Source organism: Plecotus auritus (genome assembly GCF_963455305.1).
Source record: "Plecotus auritus genome assembly, chromosome: 1".
Classification (NCBI taxonomy): Eukaryota; Metazoa; Chordata; class Mammalia; order Chiroptera; family Vespertilionidae; genus Plecotus; species Plecotus auritus.
This window is the reverse complement of record NC_137770.1, coordinates 180,533,997-180,558,273: the sequence shown is the minus strand read 5'-3', so window position 1 is coordinate 180,558,273 and position 24,277 is coordinate 180,533,997. Positions and strand designations below refer to the sequence as shown.

General features: G+C 38.6%; 1 pseudogene across 1 annotated transcript; it reads right to left on the bottom strand.

Moving 5' to 3' along the window:
• Nucleotides 1-18,974: 18,974 nt before the first annotated feature.
• LOC308246157 (Golgi SNAP receptor complex member 2-like) lies at nt 18,975-19,666 on the bottom strand (annotated as a pseudogene). The gene has a single exon. The product of its transcript is annotated as a Golgi SNAP receptor complex member 2-like (transcript).
• Nucleotides 19,667-24,277: the final 4,611 nt, after the last annotated feature.

The window sequence follows — 24,277 nt, the reverse complement described above, 5'->3', positions numbered from 1 at the left end:
TACAACTTAACAAAAGGAAGATAAATGATCCAATCAAAAAATGGGAAAAGGACCTAAATATACACTTTTCAAAAGAGGACATACAAAAGGCCGAGAGACATATAAAAACATGCTCAAAGTCACTAATCATCCAAGAGATGCAAATCAAAACAACAAGATACCATCTCACACCTGTCAGAATGGCTATCATCAACAAGTGCTGGCAAGGATATGGAGTAAAAGGAACCCTTGTGCACTGTTGGTGGGAATGCAGACTGGTGCAGCCACTGTGGAAGACATTATGAAGTTTCCTCAAAAAGTTAAAAACGAAACTCCCATTTGACCCAGTAACCCCACTTCTAGGACTATATCCCAAACAACTGGAAATACCAATCAGAAAGGATACATACACCCCTATGTTCATAGCAGCACAATTTATAATAGCTAAGATTTGGAAACAGCCTAAGTGCCCATCAGCAGATGAATGGATTAAAGAACTGTGATACATCTACACAATGGAATACTATGCCACTATAAACCATTTGCAACAGCATGGATGGAACTGGAGAGCATTATGCTAAGCGAAATAAGCCAGTCGGAGAAAGATAAATATCACATGATCTCATTCATATGTAGGATATAATGATCAACATAATTTGATGAACAAGAATAGATCCAGAGACAAATGGCAGAGGAGGGAGGGTTTAGAGAGCAACCAAAGGTCTTGTATGCATGCATATTGGCATAACCAATGGACACAGACACTGGGGTGGTGGGGGCTTGCCTGGGGTGGGAATGGCTGGGAGGTTGGGGGGGGTGTCAATCAGGGTAAAAGGAGACATATGTAAAACTTTAGACAATAAATAAAATTTAAAGAAAAAGAAAAAAACCCTAAAGACTCCACCAAAAAGTTATTAAACCTAATAAATGAATTTGGCAAAGTAGCAATTAATATTCAGATATCAATGGCACTTCTATACACCAATAATTAGCTATCGGAAAGAAAAGCTAAGAAAACAATCCCATTTACTATGGCAATAACAACAACAAAAATAGGGTACATAGGAATAAGTTTAACCAAGGAGATAAAAGAGCTATACTCAGAAAACTATGGAACATTGAAGAAAGAAATTGAGGAAACTACAAATAAGTGGAAGCATATACCATGTTCATGGTTTGCAAGAATTAATATCATTAAAATGTCTATACTACCCAAAGCAATCTATAGATTCAACACAAACCCTATTAAAATACCAACAGCATATTTTACAGATCTAGAATAAATATTCCAAAAATTTATATGGAACCAAAAAAAGACCCCGAATAACTTCAGGAATCTGGAGAAAGAAGAACAAAGTTGGGGGGATCATACTTAAGGCCATTGTAATGAAAACAACCTTGTACTGGAATAAGAAGAGGCGTATAGATCAATGGAACAGAATCAAGAGCCCAAAAATCAACCCACACCTATATGGTCAATTAATATTGACAAAGGAGGCAAGAACATACAATGGTGTCAAGACAGTCTCTTCAATAAGTGGTGTTTGGAAAATTGGACAGGCACATGAAAAAAAAAAAAAATGGAACTAGACCACCAACCCATATCACACACAAGAATAAACTCAAAATGGATAAAATACTTAAATGTAAGATGTGAAATCATAAAAATTCAAGAACAAAACATAGACATAAAATCTCCGACATTTCTTATAGCAATATTTTTGGTGATATATCTCTTAGGGCAAGGGAAATAAAGAAAAAATAAACAAATGGGACTATATTAAACTAAAAATCTTCTGCACAGCAAAAGAAACCATAAACAAAATGAAAAGGGGACACACTGTATGGGAGAACATATTCACTGATGATAAATCTGGTAAGGGGTTAATTTTAAAACTATATAAAGAATATATACAACTCAACACCAAGAAGACAAACAATACAATTAAAAAATAGGCAAAGGACCTCAATAGACACTTCTCCAAAGAGGACATACAGATGAATAACAGACGTGAAAAAATGTTTATCATCACTAATCATCAGAGATATGCAAATTAAAACCACAATCAGATATCACCAAGCACCTGACAGAATGGCTACCATCAATAAATCAACAAACAACAATTGCTGGCTAAGTTGTGAAGAAAAGGGAACCCTCGTGCACTGTTGGTGGGAATGCAGACTGGTGCAGCCACTGTGGAAAACAGTATAGAGTTTCTTCAAAGAATTAAAAATGGAACTTCCTTTTGACCAAGTGTTCACATTTCTAGAACCCCAAAACACCAATTTGAATGAATATATGGACCCCTATGTTCAGAGCAGCATTATTGACAATAGTAAAGAAATGGAAACCACCAAGTGCCCACCAGTGGATGAGTGAATAAAAAAGTTGTGGTACATTTGCGAATGGAATACTATGAGGACATAAAAAAGAAAGAAAGCTTGCTTTTTGCGACAGCATGGATGGACCTGGAGAATAATATGCTAAATGAAATAAGCCAGTTAGAGAAAGACAAGTACCATATGATCTCACTTATATGTGGAATCTAAAAAGCTCCAAAATAAACTGACTATAAAATAGATACAGAGTCATGGATACATGGAACAGACTGACAGTTATCAGAGAGGAGCAGGGAGGAGGGAGATTGGATAAAAGAAGGTGAAGGGATTAGCCAAAGAACATTATGCATGACCCACAGATACAGACAACAGTGTGGTGATGGCCAGAGGGAAGGGAGGGGGGTAGGTGGAGGCAGGCAAAAGTGGGGGATATGGGGACATCTATAAGTGCCAACAATAAAAGTGAAGAAAAAAAAATGAAAAAATATAAAAGTAGCCTTCTAACAAACTGCTGCTCAAAAAATTACTGTGAGTAAAGAGCATTATATATATACTAGAGTCCCAGTACACAAAATACGTGCACTGGGGGGGTGTCCCTCAGCCCAGCCTGCATCCTCTCCAATCTGGGACCCCTTGGGGGATGTCCAGCTGCCGGTTTAGGCCCAATCCCTGTGGGTGGGATCCGGCCTAAACCGGCAGTCGGACATCCCTTTCACAATCAGGAACTGCTGGCTCCCAACCGCTCACCTGTTTGCCTGCCTGATTGCCCCTAACCACTCCCCTGCCAGCCTGATCGATGCCTAACTGCTCCCCTGCTGGCCCAATTGCCCCCATCTGCCCTCCCCTGCCAGCCTGGTTGCCCCCAACCGCCCTCTTCTGCAGGCCTGGTTGCCCCTAACTGCCCTCCCCTTCAGGCCTGCTCACCCCCAACTGCCCTCCTCTGCTGACCGTCTTGTGGCAGCCATCTTTGACCACATGGGGGCGGCCATCTTGTACAAGGGTGTGAGGGTCAATTTGCATATTACCTCTTTATTATATAGGATTGCATAATATTATGATGTATACAGCTAAAAACAACTTTACAATATGACAAATTTAAAAATTTCCATATACACTGACATTTTCGGTCACAATTTAGTCATTTTATGTTTTTTCTTTCCTTTGATTCATTCTAGCTGAATGAATTGAGATTAGTTTCACATCATAGTTTGGAATGTAAAATGGGTATGTTAGCAGCTTATTAAAACTAGTATATTTCTTCAGTAAAACTAGAACTGACTACCTAAAAAAGAGAAAACTGTGATCTTTCTGAATTATTAATAGAGTACCATTTCAATCATGCGCAGCACAAAGAACCCTCCTGTCTGAAAGTATATGGAAGCTAAAAGGACTTGTTTTTTCCTGCTATGATATTTGGCATCTCTTCCCCTTTGTATACTCTTCCTAATTTTCCAAAAGCAACCCCATCAGTGCACACACACAGGCACAAACACCCCCCCCCCCCCCCCAATGCCTAACACTCACCTCTTGCTTTCTTAGCTTGGAAAGGTATTCACAAACAACAGCACCTTTCTTTTGGGTCTGTGAGTGGATATGGGTTACAACTGAGAGCATGTCCTTCTCCCTGTGCATTCATACCTTTGGCCTCAGGAGCCAGTGGTGGATTTCTAATTCTCTGACACGAGGAACAACGTGTCCCATGTGAGCTGATATTTCATAGCCACGTTTCTGCAGCAGTCCCTCCGACTGCAGTCCCTCTGACTACTGTCCTGATTTTCTTGAACAGCAGATGTCCTGTATGGATTGTGCCTACATTCAGCCTAAAGACAGCTGCTAAAAATAAATACAGAGAAGGTGGCAGAGAGATGCTAAAGGCTCATGAACCCAATCAGTGCTAAGCACCATCATTTTGCCCTAGGGTTTCCCAGGATACTATAGGATAAGTAGGACCCATAAAGTCTTATTGATCATGACATTGCTTCCTTGTGAGCCCTAATTATCTTTGATAAAAGTGCAATCTGACAATCAAATTCCCCAGAGAGATTGGGTGGTATTTTTGGATCTGAAACTTCAAGGATACTTAATTGAAATATTTATTTTCCTACCTTCAGTCTGTTCAACTGTTACTCACTATGTCTCATAAATTGAACATGACCAATAGTAATAAGTCCCCAGGTTGTTATTTTCCTGACCCTTTCCCCTGTCTCTTTTGACTTTATGGTGTGTGTTTTTTACAGAAGTCTATGTTGTGCAGAGCTGCCTACAGCATTCCCTGCCACCTCTGCCCTCACCCTCCAAGGTGGAATGATAAAGCTGCAGCTTAAAATATCAGCATATCAGCAGTGTAGGACTGTGATCTTTTCACTACTCCAAAAATGGAATCATGTCCATCTGAGCCATTCTGGAGTCTGGGAACACTTAGTATTAATCCAGGTGTGAGACAAGTAGTACAAATCTAGGAAAAATGAATCTTTTGTCTGTTTCAAATATAACACAGAAAATATTAAACTACAACAGTATTCAGACTCTTGAATGAAATAGAGTCAAACAAAATTATTTTTGTAGTTAAAAATCATTTGTATTTACTACACTCTATTTATATTCTCAAAGACAAAGTTATATTTTTGAACCTGATCTTGAGTGCCATACCTACAAGATAAGTCCCAGACAAAACAATCACTTTCAGCTAAGTTCAGTGAGCACTGGCATCCTTTTAAACTCACCTTCCTCTCAGTAGGTATCACCTGTCAGATGACTTGAGCTTGCATTTGACACTCCATCTCTACCATCGTCTTCCTATGTCTGGGATCTTCTTACTTTGGTTCTTTCTTACTATCTGTATAGTTGATGATCGTTTTGAAAGTGTGTATATGGAAGCACCAAAGAGCACTCCAACTCAATAGATATTTGGGGGAGTGTTTCATAGCATGGTTGTTTGAGGGGATGCAAATATTCACTATACATGATCCCTGTCTTTGAGAAACTCACAGTCAGATGGAAGAGTTAACAAAAAGGTGATTTCAAAATATTGTGCTATAGCATTCTGTGAAAGATCAGAAGAAAGGCCTCTAGCTCGGCCTGAAGGACTAAGGAGAAAATAAAAAAATAATAATAATAAAAAAGTTTCTTGAGTTCTGGTTTGAATAAGAATTCAGAGTTAGGTATGTGGAAGACAAAATGGTATTTGTTCTGAGCAAAGAGAATGGCATAAACAACCACTGGGGAGACAGGAAACACTGTGCAGCTTGTAAGTAACTGCAAGTAGCTAGAATCTTTTTTTTTTAAATGTATTGATTTCAGAGAGGAAGGGAGAGGGAGAGAGATAGAAATATCAATGATGAGAGAGATCATTGATTGGCTGCCCAATGCACACCCCACACTGGGGATCAAGCCCTCAACCTGGGCATGTGCCCTGACTGGGAATTGAACCATGACCTCCTGATTCATATAGGTCAACACCCAACCACTAAGCCACACTGGGTGGGCGAGAAAAAAATTTTAGAGCGATCCTAGATCTGTACAATCAGCCACCTGAGATACTGGTAGAGAAGCAAATTCTTAGGCCACATCTCATTCCACTGACTGTCCTAGCACTCTGTGTTTGAACAAGCCCTCTGGGGATTCTGATATGCCTTCCAAAGGATTATTTTTCTCTTTCTTGGTAGCCAGAGGTAAGGGATACGAAAGACCACTCAGGAGAGACACTGACGTCTTTTCTCTGGTATTAGAAAAGAAAAAGGGAACAATATCATTTTCATAGAATATAAAGAAAATAGAAATGATCCACAGAACATAAATTGTCTTAGCAGTTCATATAACTACGTTTTACATTTTGAACACTCTTTCTAATAACCCACTCTGTATCCCCTCAGTACCAAAGTAATCACATATGTTGGCTAATTCAGAACATGTCATAATATCAGAATGGCATTTCCACTGGGCTTACAGTTCAGTCCACTCTTCTATATTGGGACTAAAATTTCTGGACTTCTTATAGTCTCAAGATTATAAGCAAGCTTAATTACTTATATGCCTCTTGTACCTGGGAAACAAACAAAACAATGTTTTTTCTCTGCCCTTCAACCTGCCAATGCCCTTCAGCATATTCGATGTATTTGTGTTATTTTATGTAGGCTGTTGTGAAAATCTGACATTCTCTGTAGACCTGTGTCCTTCTTCTGTCCTACTTCTTTGAGAAGCTATCATAACAATTGATCAATTGTTTTTCACTGTACTTAAAAAACTATATTTCAATTACAGTTGGCATATAAGAGTTCTTTACTATTAATGACACCTCATCATGCATCATCTCATTGGCTCTAGAAAGTAAATGTGTGATTTACTTTCAGAGAGGGTTTCTATATCTCCATTTCAGAAAAAAAAAGAAAATAACAATTTTATAGAGTAAAACTAATTTGCTCAAGATTACAGTTTGTAAGTGATGAGATTAAAACTAGAATTTAGGCTTTCTGTTTCTATTCCAGCATCGTCTTTTATAGTTTATTAGCCCCCACAACTGTGCTCATTTTTACACAATATACAAAGTAAAAGTAAAATATTTTACTTAAATGTAAGGTCCTAACTAAGTTAGAAGTTAAACTAAAGCCGTGGAAATTAGATCTGTAAAATTACATTGTTAATTGTTTGGCTCCATTAACATCCAAAAAGAGTTGGAGAAAATACAAATTTAAGCATGTTCATTTGTTTCATCAGTGTGTGCTGTTTGGTAACTTCAGAGTCATTGAAATGAGTTTATACTTTATAGAGTCTTATAAGAATTGAAATGAAACAAAAGGGAAAAAAGGAGGGGGGAAATAAAGGGATAAAATATTGGAATGAAAAAAGAAAATTAATAATTGCTGAGTGTTTACTATGACGTGCTTTCACTTATAGTATCATATCTAATAAGCAGAGTTACCTTAGGAAAGGGCTAGATCAGGTAGAGGTAAGGGGGCACCATAGCCAAGTCAGTTACATTTGGTCTGGCAGAGATGGCTATGAATGTGACCTGTTCGGAGTTCATTAAGGAGATTGCTTCATATGCTAGTAGGTTCATGATCATAATTATAAGGAAACAAGGTTGCATCATTTAGCGTTAAGTGTACTTTTCATAGGTTTCCCCAAATTTAGAAAATAGGAGTTTTGTACTAGAAAGGCATTGTGTTCTTTTTATCTGCTCAGCATCTATTTCTCCTTTCTTCTGCTTTGAGTCATCTTAATTTGTGTGGAGAATAACCTCTTTCTTACTCTTTGTCCACGTGGTTAGAGTGCAGTTGACCTCATCCCCCATTCTGTTCCAAGGACAGGACATATTACATGCACTTGATCAATGACAGTATTTCATAGCCCAGAATTTTTCAAGGGATGATTTCATGTTTCAAGCTTCTAAAAATCAAAATCAGAGGTAAAAAGATATCATTTCCTGATGGCATGCTTTGAGCATGTGGACTAATATGTAACTGAACTCAGATGCTCCAGTCTCCTTAGTTATGTGAGCTAATGAATTCCCAGTCTTCACTTTAAAGAAAAACAAAAAATGAAGTTTCAATGTGCAATCACTAGATTTAGGTTACTATAAGTTCAGACTTTATATTCTAAGTACATGATAGAAAGTTTATGGAGGTTTTCGCAGGTTGGAGGAATTAATGGCAACATGTGTTTCTTTTCAGGGTAGTTTGCAAAATTTATCAGAAATATTAAAAAAGTTTAATATTATCAAAATGCTTTATACTTGATATGATGAGGAAGGACCTGGACATTTGGAATAAAGTTGAATTGACAAAGTTGAATCTGAATAATGTTCAAAGATGAACTGGCTATAAAGCTAAAGAGAATGTGAAGGTTTCTATACAAGAAATTCAGGATAGTGTTATGCTGAAAGATGAGGGGGAATTATGAAATTGAATCAAATTATTTTGCTGAGTAATATATCTTTAAATTACTTTAAAATATATAAATTCACTTTAGAAAATTGTGTGATCCACTAATGGTAAATTATGTCCACCTCTTTTTATTGTCCAGTTTCCTGCTCCCTGTTAAACTAAATAGATCAAGAAAATCAGTTATAATTGTATCATTTTAATTATTTAAAAATTAATGTAGTATTTATAAAGAGAATGATATGCAAATGATATGTAATTTTCACATTACAATAATAATGACAAAAAACCCTAGAAATTTATATAATCAATGAAGTTGAGAAATAGATCCTTCCCAATCTCATAGCAGCACATACTGAATTCCCCTCCCTGATCCTCTTTCCTAGTGGCAACATTCCCCACATCCTGAGCCTGCATGTGCTGCTGGGTCATTTACTTCTTGGAGTACATCCTTGAGAAGTTGTGTTAGGAAGCATAGTAAATTAGCACAACTTTTGTTTATTTGAAAGTTTATTCGGTCCTTGTACTTGAAATATCTTTGAGTATTCCATTCCTACTGACAATTATCTATTTAATTTAACAAAGCTAATTTTTAAACCTCCTATGAAAAAATGTTTATATTCTCCTCCCCTACTTCTCACTGTCAACAATGTTAATAGTGATTTTATTTTTTTAAATATATTTTATTGATTTTTACAGAGAGAAAGGGAGAGGGATAGAGAGTTAGAAACATCGATGAGAGAGAAACATCCATCAGCTGCCTCCTGCACACCCCTTACTGGGGATGTGCCCGCAACCAAGGTACATGCCCTTGACTGGAATCGAACCTGGGACCTTTCGGTCTGCAGGCTGACTCTCTAGCCACTGAGTCAAACCAGTTAGGGCAATAGTGATTTTAATTACTGATACATATACTGTATATATACAATAACATATGTGTGTGTGTCTTTGTGTGTGTGTATATAGATAGTTTATTTGATATATGCATCAAATTCTTATATTACAGTCAATCATCATAATATTTCCATGAACCCATTATTTATTCAATACTAAAACTCTCCCATTCCTATACTTTTAATTTTAATTAATGGTTCAGTTGGCTGGCGTTTTTCTTAAAGGTGTTTTCAAGAAAGATATATAGATCTTTCTAGGCTTTCACCTTTAGTGACAATGTATTTGAGCATAGTTTTTCATTAAGAACTCTTTTCCTGAAAATGCCAATAGTGCTCATTCACCTTCTGAATTTGGTAAAGCAGAGAAGTTTTTTATAGACAAACTTTGATTTCTGCATGGATGAATATGAATTTTTCTTGAAATGGTTGAAAATAGGAGAGTGTCAAAAAATTAGGAAGGGGAACCAGACAGAGTTTAGATCATGGGTAATATCACTTGATATGGTAAAGATGTGTGAGCTTATCCTTGGGCATTTTGTTACTGTTACTACCATCACTAAGCTTATAATAACCAGAAAAACAGGTTTACATGAGGAACTCATTAACTTGGCATCCTGTCTGCATCAGTTAGCTACTATATATAGGAAACCACATTAGTGGCCTTAAAACACACACACACACACACACACACACTTATTCAGATTATGAATCTGCAGGTCAGAATTTGGGTTGCTTTCAGCAGTGAAGTTGTTTTGATTTGGTTTGGTCTGGAACTGGTTAATTTCAGCTTTAATAATTCAACTATTTGCATTCACAGGTAGTCTGCAATGGCTGGGTAGTTTATGACTGCCTCAGATGAGACCACAAGGACAACAGGGACTTCTTTCCAGGTGACCTGTCATCATTCAGGAGGCTAGCTAGAGCTTGTTCACATGGTAACGGGGTCCTAAAAGCAGCAAGAGGGCAACCTCCAATTTACAAGCACTTTTCAAGTCTGTTTGCAACATCTTTGTTACATGGACCAAAGGAAATTGCAGGGCTAAACTCCAAACTAGGGTGCAAAAAGCACTTCCAAAGAACCTGGAAACAGGGAAGTATGAACAAATTGTGATATTATTGTATCAATCCACTCTACTTGCCTCCACTTGTCTGGAATGCCAGGACACCTGACTGCAGGATTCCTAGGGAGAGTGTGTATGTGTGACCCATTTACTGTAGTAGTAGGACCAATAAAACTAAAAAGTTTAAACTAAAATAAAAATACTTGAATTCTTCATTCAATATATCCATACCAGTTTCAGTATTAATTTCAAATATGTTTCATTTGGTGAAGTTTTGAAATATTAGAGATACTGTCTTAGAACTGCATTATATAAGTTGATTTTCCACAAAGATAAACAGAAAGGAAAAATTGTGATGGAAAATAATAATAAAAGTCTTAACTGTTCAGCTTGATTCCTATATGCCCCAAATGCTACCAAGCCCTTCACATCACTCATTCCTACATTAGGAGTCTAAAGGAGGCAATAGCTTGCACAGTTTTAGATGCTAGTAGTACAAATATTTTTGAAAACATATTATGTAATTATATATTAATACTAAATAATAAAATATCTATTCAGTAAATTTATATTGTTTTCATTATTAGTTCTGATAATTCTTTTGTCCAATGTTAAGGAATAAAACTATTATTTTTAAGATAAGAAAGATCTAATTCAATTTGCAGACAAGACAATATTATTCTTTAAATATTTATGCTACATTCTACCTACTTTAAAGATGCTTTTTGTAACTTTATGTTTGGTATATTCACACACCCACCCAGACCTTTTTCTTGCCTTTCCCCTCACTGGAAGGTGTTTCTCAACCCTGACTTAAAAGTTAGTCTTTTATAACTAAACTAGAGGCTCGGTGCACAAAATTCGTGTATGGGGGGGTGTCCCTCAGCCCATCCTGCACCCTCTCCAATCTGGGACCCCTTGAGGGATGTCCGACTGCCCGTTTAGGCCCGATCCCACTGGACATCCCTCTCACAATCCAGGACTGCTGGCTCCCAACTGCTCACCTGCCTGCCTTCCTGATTGCCCCTAACCACTTCTGCCTGCCAGTCTAATCACCCCCTAACCACTCCCCTGCCAGCCTGATTGATGCCTAACTGCTCCCCTGCCAGCCTGTTTGCCCCTAACTGCCCTCCCCTGCAGGCCTGGTCACCCCTAACTGCCCTCCCCTGCAGGCCTGGTACCTCCCAACTGCCCTTCCCTGCAGGCCCTGTCACCCCCAACTTCCCTCCTCTGTCAGCCTGGTCACCCTTAACTGCCCTCCCCTGCTGGCCATCTTGTGGTGGCCATCTTGTGTCCACATGGGGGAAGGATCTTTGACAACATGGGGGCAGCCATCTTGTGTGTTGGAGTGATGGTCAATCTGCATATTACTCTTTCATTAGATAGGATACAGGCCTGGTGCATGAGTGGGGGCCAGCTGGTTTGCCATGAAGGGTATCCTGGATCAGGGCAGGGGTTCCCTTGGGGCGTGGGGCGGCCTGGGCGAGGGGCCTGTGGTGGTTTGCAGGCTGGCCACGCCCCCCAGGCGATGCAAGTGGAGGCCCTAGTATCTGGGATTTATTTATCTTCTACAATTGAAACTTTGTAGCCTGGAATGGAGGCCTGGGCTGGCCAGGACAGGCAGAAAGCTTGGCTTCCTCCATCGCTGGGGGCCACCCTAGCCTCCTGCTCTATCCAGCTCCATGGCTGCCACCATTTCTGTTGGGATTTATTTATCTTCTATAATTGAAACTTTGTAGCCTGGAGTGGAGGTCTGGGCCAGCAAGGGCAGGTGGAAAGTTTGAAGTTTGGAGTCCTCCATTGCCAGGGAAAACCAAGCCTCCCTCCTGCTCTCTGTGGCTGCAGCCATCTTGGTTGGGTTTATTTGCATATTCACTCCTAATTGGGTGGTGGGCATGGCTTGTGAGCATGGCTTGTGGGTGTAGTGGAGGTACGGTCAATTTGCATATTACTCTTTTATTAGATAGGACTAGAGGCCCAGTGCACAAAATTCATGCACTGGTAGGTCCCTAGAAGCTGCTGGCTGCTGGCTGCTGGCTGCTGGCTGGGGCCTCACTCCCTTCCCCTGGCCTGCCCCACCCCATGGTCAAACTCCAGGAGGATCCCCCTGGTTGAGGGGACAATTTGCATACTACGCTTTTATTATATAGGACTAGAGGCCCAGTGCACGGAATTCATGGATGGGTGGGGTCCCTAGGCCTGGCTGGCAATCAAGGCTGATTGGGGCCTTCTGGCTGCTGGCCGCTGGCCAGGGCCTGTTGGATCAGGGGAGGGACCAGGGGAGGTTGGCTGGCTGCGGGAGGTTGGCTACGGGAGTGCACTGACCACCAGTGGTCAGCTCCTGCATTGAGCATCTGCCACCTAGTAGTCAGTGCGCATAATAGTGACCGTTCGTTGGGGTTGTTCTGGTGTCATATTTGCTTAGGCTCATATATATATATAGATGATTCCCATTGAAGTGGACGTTTTTAGAAAAAAAAAAGAAAAAGATCTGTACAAAATGAAATTAGTTTTTCAGTTGCCTCAGAGCCTCCTGAAATGAAAATTAGCCTAATGAGTAGGAATTAGTAGGAGAAGTCGGGGAGCACTTGTAACGCCACAGCGTGGGGACCTGTCAGGGGCTCCTGAGGGCAGTTGCTCTCAGGTAGGAAACTGTTCTCTCTTTACTATCTTTTGCACGAATCACCTGAGAGGCTTTTAGCATTCAGTCTTTCTCTGTCCTTTTCCCTTGTGTTCCTAATCATTTGCTGTGGGTATTACCGGCAGGACGCACAACTGCTGCTGATGCTAATGAGAACTGCTCACCTGCTTTCTCCTTGCATGTCCTGCGAGTGAACTGTCTGGAGTCGGGTCCGCAATGGAAAACCTTACCAGGACGCTCTAATTGAAAGAATGATGACAGAGGGAAAAGCCTGGGCTAGCTGGGCGCTAACAAAATGTGATTAGCACAGCATGCGTTGGTCAGACCTCAGGGAAGAAAATGTTTCTTCACTCTCCATTAGCTCTGCTCCCTCGTACCAGGTGGCTGCTGATTCCACCGGGCCTCCAGCTTGGTCCAGGCCTCCGGAAAGCACACCTTCTTAATTAGCTATAGTTCACTGACTCAAATCAGCTGCAAGGTTAGATCAGGCCTCCTGCTTCAGATGTGTTTTATGTTTGAGTCAAAATGGATTTTAATCTTTAGATGGAACTTCTCAGGGTCTTGTGAACATTAAGAGTCTCTTGAATGTGCTCTTGTCAACCAAATTGGAAATTAATGAGCTTAATTAGCAATAAGAGTTTTTTAAAAAAGGTCGCATTTAAAGATTATGGGATGATTTTGTTCCATAATATGTGTTGTACACTTACTGTGACCACAGCAACAAAGCACTTGGGGGTGGAGGGGGGCGTGCAAAGCAAAGAGAAGACAAAGTCCCTCTCTTCAAGCTACATTGGTCCATGTCAGGCAGTCTTCAAGGAGCATTCCCACCAGTAGAAAACACAGACCTGGGACTATGACAACCGCAAAAAATAGTGAGACGAAAACACAACAGGACATCGTGGAGCTATCCACATATACATCTTTGGGTTAGATTATATTTAATAAATAATTTACTTTCCAGTTTGCTATTGAATAGTTTCTATTTATCAGAAAAAAAGAGAAGAGAAAATTCATTAAGATGATAACTGTAGAAAAAGTAATTCATTTCACAAATTTATTCCTAACAGGTATTTCAAAACTTAACTCAAAAATTTTCCCTATAGATCTGCTTGCTTCTCTTCATCCTACCTATTCTATTTAATGGTGTAACTACAAGCTATGTTAAACTAGGAACCAGGAAACTTATAATTGTATTTGATTTCCTTCATGAGAGACATGATACCATTCTAGCCAGCATTCGAATTCCTCTGGCAACTACCGCCTTCTCTTCATCCCATTCTATTATTTTCAACCTCTTCATGTGTGACATGGACGATTGGTGTGGCCTTTCTGCCTTCAGTCTCTTACTGTTGCAGTTCATAGTCTACTCTGTTACAACTGTGACCTTTAAAAAGGTTTCTGATGAATTGCCATTGCTTATAGAAAAAAGTCTACACTCAGGGTATATAAGGAATGTTAGAAAGTTAACATTTATTCTGGCTCAGTACTATGACAATACTCTGAGATATTATTATACAATTTATTCAAGATTTTAAAAACTACCTTGCCAGAGACACAATAAATAAGGGGCAATATTTGTTTAGCTCCATCTACTTGGCTGCAAAGCAAGGCTCTGACTGACCCTTCCTGACTCATCCTACTCACCACCCATCACAGATGCTCCAATGGTAACATATTAGAATTCCACTGCCTCTCTTCTGAATGACCCATTAATCTCTTAGCTCTAACCCTCTTTCTAAAATGAAATAAAATGTATTTTCACCTCCTCAGGTCATTCTGAAATTCTCTCCCAAGAAAGATTATTTAATTATGCATTTGCATTCCCATAACATTTTATATATTCCCCTGTTGAAGAATTTTTAGATTATATTGGAGTTATTTGGTTATATATTGGATTATCTAGGTGGACTCTAGCATTTGAGGTCTTAGAAGCAGAGAACTGTTCCTGGCTATGATCAGAGAGAGATTTGAAACAAAATGTGGCTGGAAAATATTGCAATGAGAAGCACTCAGCCCCCTATTGCTGGCTCTGAGAGGCTATGAGCAAGTAAAAAAGAAAGACCACTTGGCACTAAGGGTGGACCCACCTGACAGCCAAGAACAACAACAAAGAAAACAAAATAGGGACCACAGTCCTGCAACCACAGGAAACTGAATTCTGCCAACAACCCAAATGAGCAGAAAACAGAGTCTCCCCTAGAGCTTCCAGAAATAAACACAACCCAGCTTGCTTCTTCGTTTCAACCAGTGAAATTCACCTGGACTTCTGTCCCACAGAACTGTAAAATCATTAATTTGCATTTATTTAAGCCACTGAATTCACCATAATCTGTTAAAACACCAAGAGAAAACAAATACAATGAGTTTTAAAAGCTTTGCTATTCAAACTATATTCGTATAAAAGTCACATTTTTTAATTCTTAAAAATGATACTTTGACAATTATGAGGTCTCCTTGAGTGTTCATGCCTACTTGAAATTGGCATATACAGGGTAGGGCAAAAGTAGGTTTACAGTTGTATGAGAAACAGTTGATCCTTTTATTATTTTTATTAATTATTGTATTTTCTACTAGAGGCCTGGTGCACAAAATTCGTGCACGGTGGGGGGGGGGGGGGTTGTGCCCTCAGCCCAGCCTGCACCCTCTCCAATCTGGGACATTCCTCTCACAATCTGGGACAGCTGGCTCCTAACTGCTCACCTGCCTGCCTGCCTGATCACCCCTAACTGCACCCCCCTACCGGCCTGGTTGCCCCTTACTGCCCCCCTTCTGGCTTTGTCACCCCATGCAGCCTGCTGTTCCATTGTTACTGTGAGGACATCCTGACCAATTTGCATATTATCCTTTTATTAGTATAGATATAAACAAGTGTATACCTACTTTTGCACAAACCCAAACCCCATATGCACCTCTGAATTATTTATTAATACTATTTAGTCTTCTCTTTTATCTGGCTTAGAAATTAATGATCTCAGAAAACATCCTTCTTGATTAAGGCAAAGATCCTCTGTTTTGAAGGTCTTCCAGAATGGGACATATTCCTTAGAACTGGCTGATCAGAGAGTGTGGAGAATCCCTCAGAACCTGTAAAATATATCTTAGTTAAGCATCACCATAGTATATGTATTGAAAAAAAAATCCTTTGTTAGAGCCTTTAGTTAGATAAAATAATACTAGTATAGCCAGTATACATTTAAAAATAATTTATTTGCTTAGAGAAATTGATAAATTTCCAAAGATCTGTTTATAAATTAGATTGAATAATGCCTTTTATGATACAGAGAATGGCTACAACTTTGGGAAAAGCTAGAAGTGGGAATGATCTTATCTGAGCCCCTCCTCCACTCTATGTGGAAGTATTTTGCTATCTTACATCAATAACTAGATCCCTGTTACAGAAAATAAAGTCTTTTGTGTCTTATTTTAATTAGATGAAAAAAGAGTCATAAATATTAGCTAATGTTTATAAAAAAACAACTGTTCACTGATTAAAAGTATATAATTTCAACAAGATTTTAATCCTTGAGTTGGATAAATACTTGCTATAGTAAGCTATTTGGAAACTGTTCAAATTAGGGAGCTATTTGTAATGTACTGTTCACTTCACCCTCATGGTGAACTAAATCTTCAATACAAAATTAACTTCACCTAAAGAATTATCTACAAAACATTGGGGGGTGAGGGCATGTATGGGAGTGTGTTGGGGGGGCAATGGTAAGATATGTACACATATAATACCTTAATAAAAAAATAATAAAAATAAAATAAAAATTAAAAAAAGAATTATCTACAAAGGTTTATTCTTTTTTTTTTTCTTGTATATCCCTAGGAAAAAGGCCTTATAACCAACATGTAATTTTTCAAAAATGCCTTTGGCAAATGTTTTAATTTTCCTGGGAAAAATAACACCTCCCCCCCCCATATACACACACACAAACACGTAAATTTGCATTGCCTTGTTCCAGAAACAGTGCAATCTATATTAATAAAATATAGATTATTTACACATTTGTGCAACTATATAAGACGTTTCCTAATGAAATCTATTAAAAGCATGATTATATAAATGTATTCTATTCTACCTAATGTCTTTATAATAGTTTAGCAATTAGTGAAATTTATGAATTCTTTAAGTATTACTTCACATGCCACCTAGAAAATTCTTTTAATCTAAGCCATTTGGTAAAAGGAATTCACCATTGCTGAAAAGGAAAAAGAAAAGAGAAAGGGGGAAAATGATCTGATATTTTAACTAACACAGTATGAAAAAATTTATAATGAGACCTTCCTTAACCTCAGGATTTGTACTTCTTAAAGATGTAATAAGACTTATTCCAGTGAGTTTGGAATAATAAGTTATTGTTCTTCATCAAATACTAAAAATGGAGCATATTTTAGGTTCAGTATCCATCACTCTGACAATTGTCACATGGAATGCTGACCTATGTATGCCTTTTGCCAAAGTAAAACATGATCATATATTGAAGGGAAAATTACAAAGTATCACTTGTCTGAGACATATACTTCAACCAACTGAAACTTCTCTTTAGAAAATACTTTAATTAAAAAAACAAAAGTCTTCAAAACTTAGGTTCTGAGTTAATGCTATATTTCTTCAAAATGAGACACTGCCTGGTTTGTGATTTGGTGCCTGATTTCTGGAACTTGGTGGTGATGAAGTATCTTAGATCAGTCTATTAAGAGCAAGGCCCTGATTAAATCTGATTGTAGGTTCAGAAAATGAACCTCTCTTCCTCGTTTCCTGCCAATCATATTATCCCTAACATGGAAGTGTCCCTCTTTTCTTTTGTCTCAGAGTCTACTGATGATTTAGAGGCATTAATGAGAGATATGGAGAGGTTAAGAGGTAGAGAGAGAGAGAGAGAGAACACATTAGAGAGAATGACTATTTTAACCTTCAAAATTTCCCTCTTTGGTTCAAAGACAACAGTAATAACTTTTATTGTTTATTCATTAGCTCAGAATTAACAACTAAGATTCTGAAATTCACATAAATGTGACTGAAAAAGTAGCATTAGAAGAAAATTTTTCTTTTCTGCAGGACAAAGGACAAAATAAATTATTCTTAAGTTAATAAGGATATTAAATAATAAAATACTCCTGGAGAACACTATTCTACAACAAAAGCCTATACCCTAGACAGAGACAAGCAGTACATGAATTTCAACTGATGCTAGCAAATGATTAGATATCATTTAATCCTATATAATAAAGAGCTAATATGCAAATGGTCATCACACCCTCATGCCCTCACTCTGGAACTGCTCAGACACTCAACACTGGGGAGAGAGAAATGGGGACCAGCCAGGCACAAATGAGCTCGTGAGAGAGGAATGGGGACCAGCCAGGCTATGGCCTGAGAGAGGGACAAGCCTCCCACCCCACAGTCCCAGGTGCCAGCGGCTACAACTGCATGTGTGGCCCAAGAGAGGGATAAGCCACCTGCCCCGCAGTCCTGAGTGCCTGCAGCTGTGGCCCAGGTGAAGCCGCCCACCCACAGTCCCGTGCAGCCAGCCTGGGTGAAGCTGGCCCAGGTCCTGGGTACCTGCAACTGGCCGGAGGAGGGAATCCTGAGTCCCGGGTGTGGGGTGAGGCAGAGGCAGTTAGGGGCAATCAAGCCAGCAGGGGAGCAGTTAGGGATGATCAGGCAGGCAGGCAGAGGTGGTTAGGGGTGATCAGGCAGGTAGAGGTAGTTAGGGGCGATCAGGCAGGCAGGCAGGCAGGCAGGTGAGCAGTTAGGAGCCAGCGGTCCCAGATTCCAAGAGGCAGTCGAACATCCACCAAGGGGTCCTGGATTGGACAAGGTGCAGACCAGGCTGAGGGACCTCCTCTCCATGCATGAATTTCATGCACCGGAACTCTAGTTTTTATATAATAATCCTAAAAAAAGAAGATTCATGTTTTTTTCCTCTTTTTTATTTTTCCTACCCATTGTGAATCTTAGTAGCACTCGCATCCCCACCAAGATGTTACAAACAGAGCAGGTTTGAAACGCTCACTAGGTTACAGATCACAATTACTTCTGAGTGGTTTTCACAGTTAAGATGGACATACATTTCAAAACATGGCCTCTGGGTCCCCCTTCTCTCTTTCACACAACATACACAGTCACACACGCTCCTGCAGTGGGAACGTTGTCCAGCTGCTGGGCTTAGCTGGTTCATGTCAGGTGCTGCACCACGAAGAACATGACCACACAGGTGAGCAGCATCCCCCCAATCATAAAGCACTTGTCCTGGGAAGCCCGCTCCTCGATGAGCCGCATCACTGTGTTGGGTGAGCACAGCATGTTGGCAATGTCAAGGATCCTCTTCTGAGTCCCCGTCAAGGTCATTCCCTAGGCCCTCAGTCCCTCCAGAATACTGTGCCCGCTTCCAATGAGGTCATCCATGCCTTGGTGAATTTTCTGGAGGGAGGAGTTAAACTGCAGTGATTTATCCATTGGTATGGTGGTGGCAGAGTCGTTGGGGGTGAAGGTGCGAGACAGAAGATCCTCTCCCTGTCTCTCCTACTGCTCCCTTGTGTATCGCAGATGCTGGAAGTTTCTGAGAGCACTCTGCAGGTGCTGGACATCATACTTTCACTGGTCAACATGAAGTTTGGCATTCTGTCTTTTGTTGGGGGGCTCCTTGCTGGATAAAATCTCCAGGCGTTCTAGCTGGCTGAATATCTGGTCTATGCTTGCTTGGATTTTGTTTTCTACTAAGTGCACAGACTGCTTGTCTGCCGTCTCCAGGCGTCCCATGGGAGACTGGATCTGGGGGATGTGCTTGTGCGTTTGCTGGTACAGCGGTTCCATGTCGCCGGCCCAGCAGGTCCCGCTCCGGCTTCCTCCCAACACGTCTTCACAGCCCTCTTTCTGTTTTTTCCTCTTTAATAATTGCTTTAGCCTGAGTCCGTTTATACCACAATTTACCAAACACACACGTAAAATAATTGTTGTTTCTCAAGAAAATTTTTCATCAGATTGTGTATTATGTCATTAATTGAAGGTATATTTCTCAATATATACAAAGATGCCTCCAAGCAATTCAGTCAAGCACAAATCTATCTAATGATATGTATGAGGTAACAGAATTGCTATGTCAGAATTTTGAATATAATTAAAAGGCTTCAGATTACTAAATAACATACATTATCCACATTATCCTCTAGATTACAGACAAGAATATGCCTAATTATTTTATTTCTGGAATGCATAGTGGAAGAGATCCTACTCAAATAATAGAACTAGAAAAAAAATGTTTCTTTGTGTTTTACCACTCTTTCCTGACTACAGGCAGTCCATGGGTTACGTCGGACTGGACATTAGTCATTTCATGGTTATGTCACCATCTCCCATTCATTTATAAAAAAAGAAGTTCCATCATTTCGACGTATGTACATGTGTGCTTTATGTTTTTTATTATTTATTTGCCACAAGTAAAGGTCAGGAATTGTTATCTTTCTTTTAAATTTTTTTACTGTTTCACTTCATTACTGCTGTGGATGTGCTCCATATGAGTGACGTAGGTGCTTATGTAGGTGGGTTCCCACTTATGGCAAAAATCGCGTTATGTCACCATAGGAATGGATCTCCCATGGAACCGAGGACTGCCTGTAGTTTGAAAATCATTAATTCCCAGAATGTGGGACAAAGAATTAATGGCATAAAGTAAACATTAAACACTATTGCTTATGCTTTCCATTTTGTTTCCCAAAAGGGAACCTTCTGATTTAATAAATAAATTTTCCATTGATGAAAATCTTGCAAGCTAAAATCATGTTCATCTGCCTGAAACATGAAGGGGTTAAAAAAAATTTGCTGTAGGTAGAGAAAGTAAAAATGTGGCTCTGCAATAGAAAAACATTGTAGTTATTAAACACTTACATTCTCTTTTAATCCTCATAAAGACCCTAAGGGGTAGGATCCTTTCCCTACATTTTATTGATTAGCAAACTGAAGTTGAGCCAAGATAAGTAATGTGTCCAGGATTATAGAATAAGTAGATAGAGCAGGACAGAACCAGACCTAACCTGCTCAATCTCTTATACCTAATTACAACACTAACTAACTATCACCCAATTCAAATATATTGGCTCTGAAATTGCCACTCTCATGGAAATGATTGCATTTATTTGGATTTTTTTATAAGGTAAGACTGGGAAAGACAAAATGAAAGAAATGCAAACCCATGGAAGTTCTAGAAGAAGAGATTAAAATAAGATCTGAGGATAATTTTGGATTTTATTTATTTGTGATATTTTAATTTTTTGTAGAAGAAATAATATTGTTTTTAATAGATCAATAGAATGGTTAGTAATGTTTTCAAGGTTCCATTTGTCTTAAAACAAAATCCCTACCAAGATAAAGTCAGTCCTATGTATTGAATATAATCATCCAATTTATCATTTCTATGACACTTAACATTTCATAGCCATAGCAATCATTCCATGTTCTCTGCCACCTAATAATTAATCATATTCAAGTGAATCAACAATGATTGAACAACACTACATTTAAGGCTGTGGGGCTTATGTTGTGAGATACAGGATAAATGCCATCAGAACCCTCCCAAACGAGTAAAGGGAAATAAACATAAGTTTCACCATCCATTGTAGATTGTAGAACATGAGGAATTCTGTGTGAGGCCTGTGAAGTGCAATGATGGCTCAGAAGAGGTGAATGGAAGTTTTAGAGAAGAAACAGCTTTTGCACTGGGCCTGGGATGACAGGCAGGCAATAAGTGAGAAAGAAGATGGTAGGAAAGAGAAACACAGGATTCTTGAAAGAATGAAAAGCCTGGGAAAAAGCACAGCCATAATGAATAATAGAGCATATTTTGTGTAATCTAGTGTAATTCTCCTAAAGAGCGCGGATGCAAGTGACAGTGGCACCATATCAAGGAGTTCTGAATATACTATTAGGGAATTTGGATGCAATCACTGCCTTTGAAAGTGATTCAGTCAATAGCTCATATAGTCCCTCAGGTTCCCAGTTGGAAACAGTCTGTAATGTACCCAAAATGATGGGTAGATTCATTCAATTTTTATATTAGACTTACAGTGTTTAAAATCACAAAAGATCTGTAACATTAAGTGAGATTCTGTATTCCCTTGTCAGAGATCCATCACTAGATTGTAGACATGGAGTGGCCTTTGCTCTCAAGAGAAAAACTTCAGCCATCTAAAGAAATACTTCTCTTCAATCTGTTTTCCTATGTAAATATCCATGGCAGAAAATTCCAAACATCTCTCAAAACCACTCACATTTTCCCCTCAAATACGGTTCATTTAAATAAATTGTACAAGGAGTAAGACAAAAGGAAATAATTTGGGCCAATTATTCTACAGCTTAAAATGTCAACATTATTAGTGGCTGTGCTAGACTTTACTAAAACTTTTTGTAAATAAACTGTCCCTACAATAAGTATTTTCTGTGTGCTGAAATAATGTATACTTTATAAGTTATGTTTATGAGAAAAGGATAATGTTTGTAATGTATTTCGTGAAAAAATTTATAAAATGGGGATAGGCGAGGCCAGGGGAAGGTCAATGGGGGAAAAAAAGAAGACATATGTACTACTATTTGTAATACTTTAAACAATAAAATAAAAAAAATTTTAAAAGTTATAAAAGTGTGCTGGTAGCATGCTCTACTAAAATATATACACTGAGTGGCCAGATTATTATGATCCCTGAATGCATAATAATCTGGCCACTCAGTGTATATCCTATATAATAAAAGGCTAATATGCAAATTGTCCCCTTGACTAGGAGTTCAACCAGCAGGCAGGCTGGCCAACCGCCCGTGTCCCCTCCCCCTGGCCAGGCTGGCCTGATCCCACCCATGCACGAATTCATGCACCGGGCCTCTAATATATATATATATGTATATGTATATATACTGAGTGGCCAGATTATTATGTGTTCAGAGATCATAATAATCTGGCCACTCAGTGTAAATATATAAACTAAAATCTTGAAGGACTTCAATTAGTATAGTAACATTCTGTCCTGCCTCATTAAAATGTTAACGCTACTTTTCTATTTTAAAAGCATTGATCCAATTGAAAGAATTTTTAGTATATGCTCAACTAAGTAGTATAATAGCATTTTGAAGAAATCTGGTTCTTCAAAACAGAATTATATGCAGGTATTTTACATATAAGACTTTGTCCCTTTTCCCTTTACCATTTACCAGTAAGTTGTGTGAGGTGTTCTTTCATATTACACTTTGAGTAATAGGCTTCTATATTCTTTGTCATGCAAACAAGGCACAGATGTGCACATCTACCTATTACCCTGATGTAGAATAAATGTGAAATAAGTTTTATTGAGAGAAAACTTATGAGCATGGAAGTATCAAGGCACATGGTATTAAGGCCAGAGGAAACAGAGCAGCCACTGTCTGGACTGGATGCACCACCATAAAGAGCTCCTGGTGAGGGAACCTCCTATTAAAGGAAACAGCCGCCGGAGGATATCAGAATAAAGGTATAAGAACAAGAACCCTCTTGTGAAGAAAAAAGTCTTGATAACAAGACTGAGCCCCCAGAGCTCAATGTCTCTCATCAGCCAGTTCTTCAGTGAGATGCCCTAGTCTACTGAAGGGCTCTTGCCTTCCTGCTCATTATCAAAAGTGGAGGAGTGGGGCCTCCAAGGTTACTGAATTCATCTCTTATCATCAATATAATGTGGTTTGATCAAATCCCATGTCAACATAATGGAGTAATTAATACAGTTCACTGATATAACAGCTGATAATATAAATGGAAAAGACAAGATCAACAATAATTTAGTAGAAAGCCAGAATCTGGGATGTGGTTAAGAGTAGGTAGTATGTAAATAGTATTATCTATTATTTCTGACTTGAGGAGCTTATAATTTCACTATAGTTTGAGAGATGAAAACTACACATGTGAAAGTATTTCAATAATCATTCCAAAATGATTGTAGAAATAATCATTGGTATAGATTTGTTCCTTTGGCAATTTTGTGGTGCAGTTGTATGACAAAACAAACACTCTCTGATAGAATAAAAATTTAAAAAGTAACTTTTGATAACTTTAGTAAGGTTAATATAAAGTTCTTGAATGTCATTTAAATCTTATTTTTCTAATTTTTCAACTTTTGCTCTGTTCAATATCAAATTTCAAACAAAGAAGACAAATTAACATCTAGAAGTGTGAGATGAATTTTTCTTTCCAACACATAGATTTGTACAGTAATTAACTTTCCAATTACTATTTCTATTTTTATTTTTCAGAAGCAACACATACCCACCTGGTAAGCAACTGCTGATATTTAAGCTAATAAAGACTTTTTGGTACAGTGTTAATAATTATTCATTCTACTTTTAAATTCGAATCATTGACATGATATTATAAATACAGAACACAAAACATAGTTGGAATAATCCCCAAATGAACCATAATAATTCAGGAAGTTAAATTTTAATGCATTTTAGAAATATCATAGAGT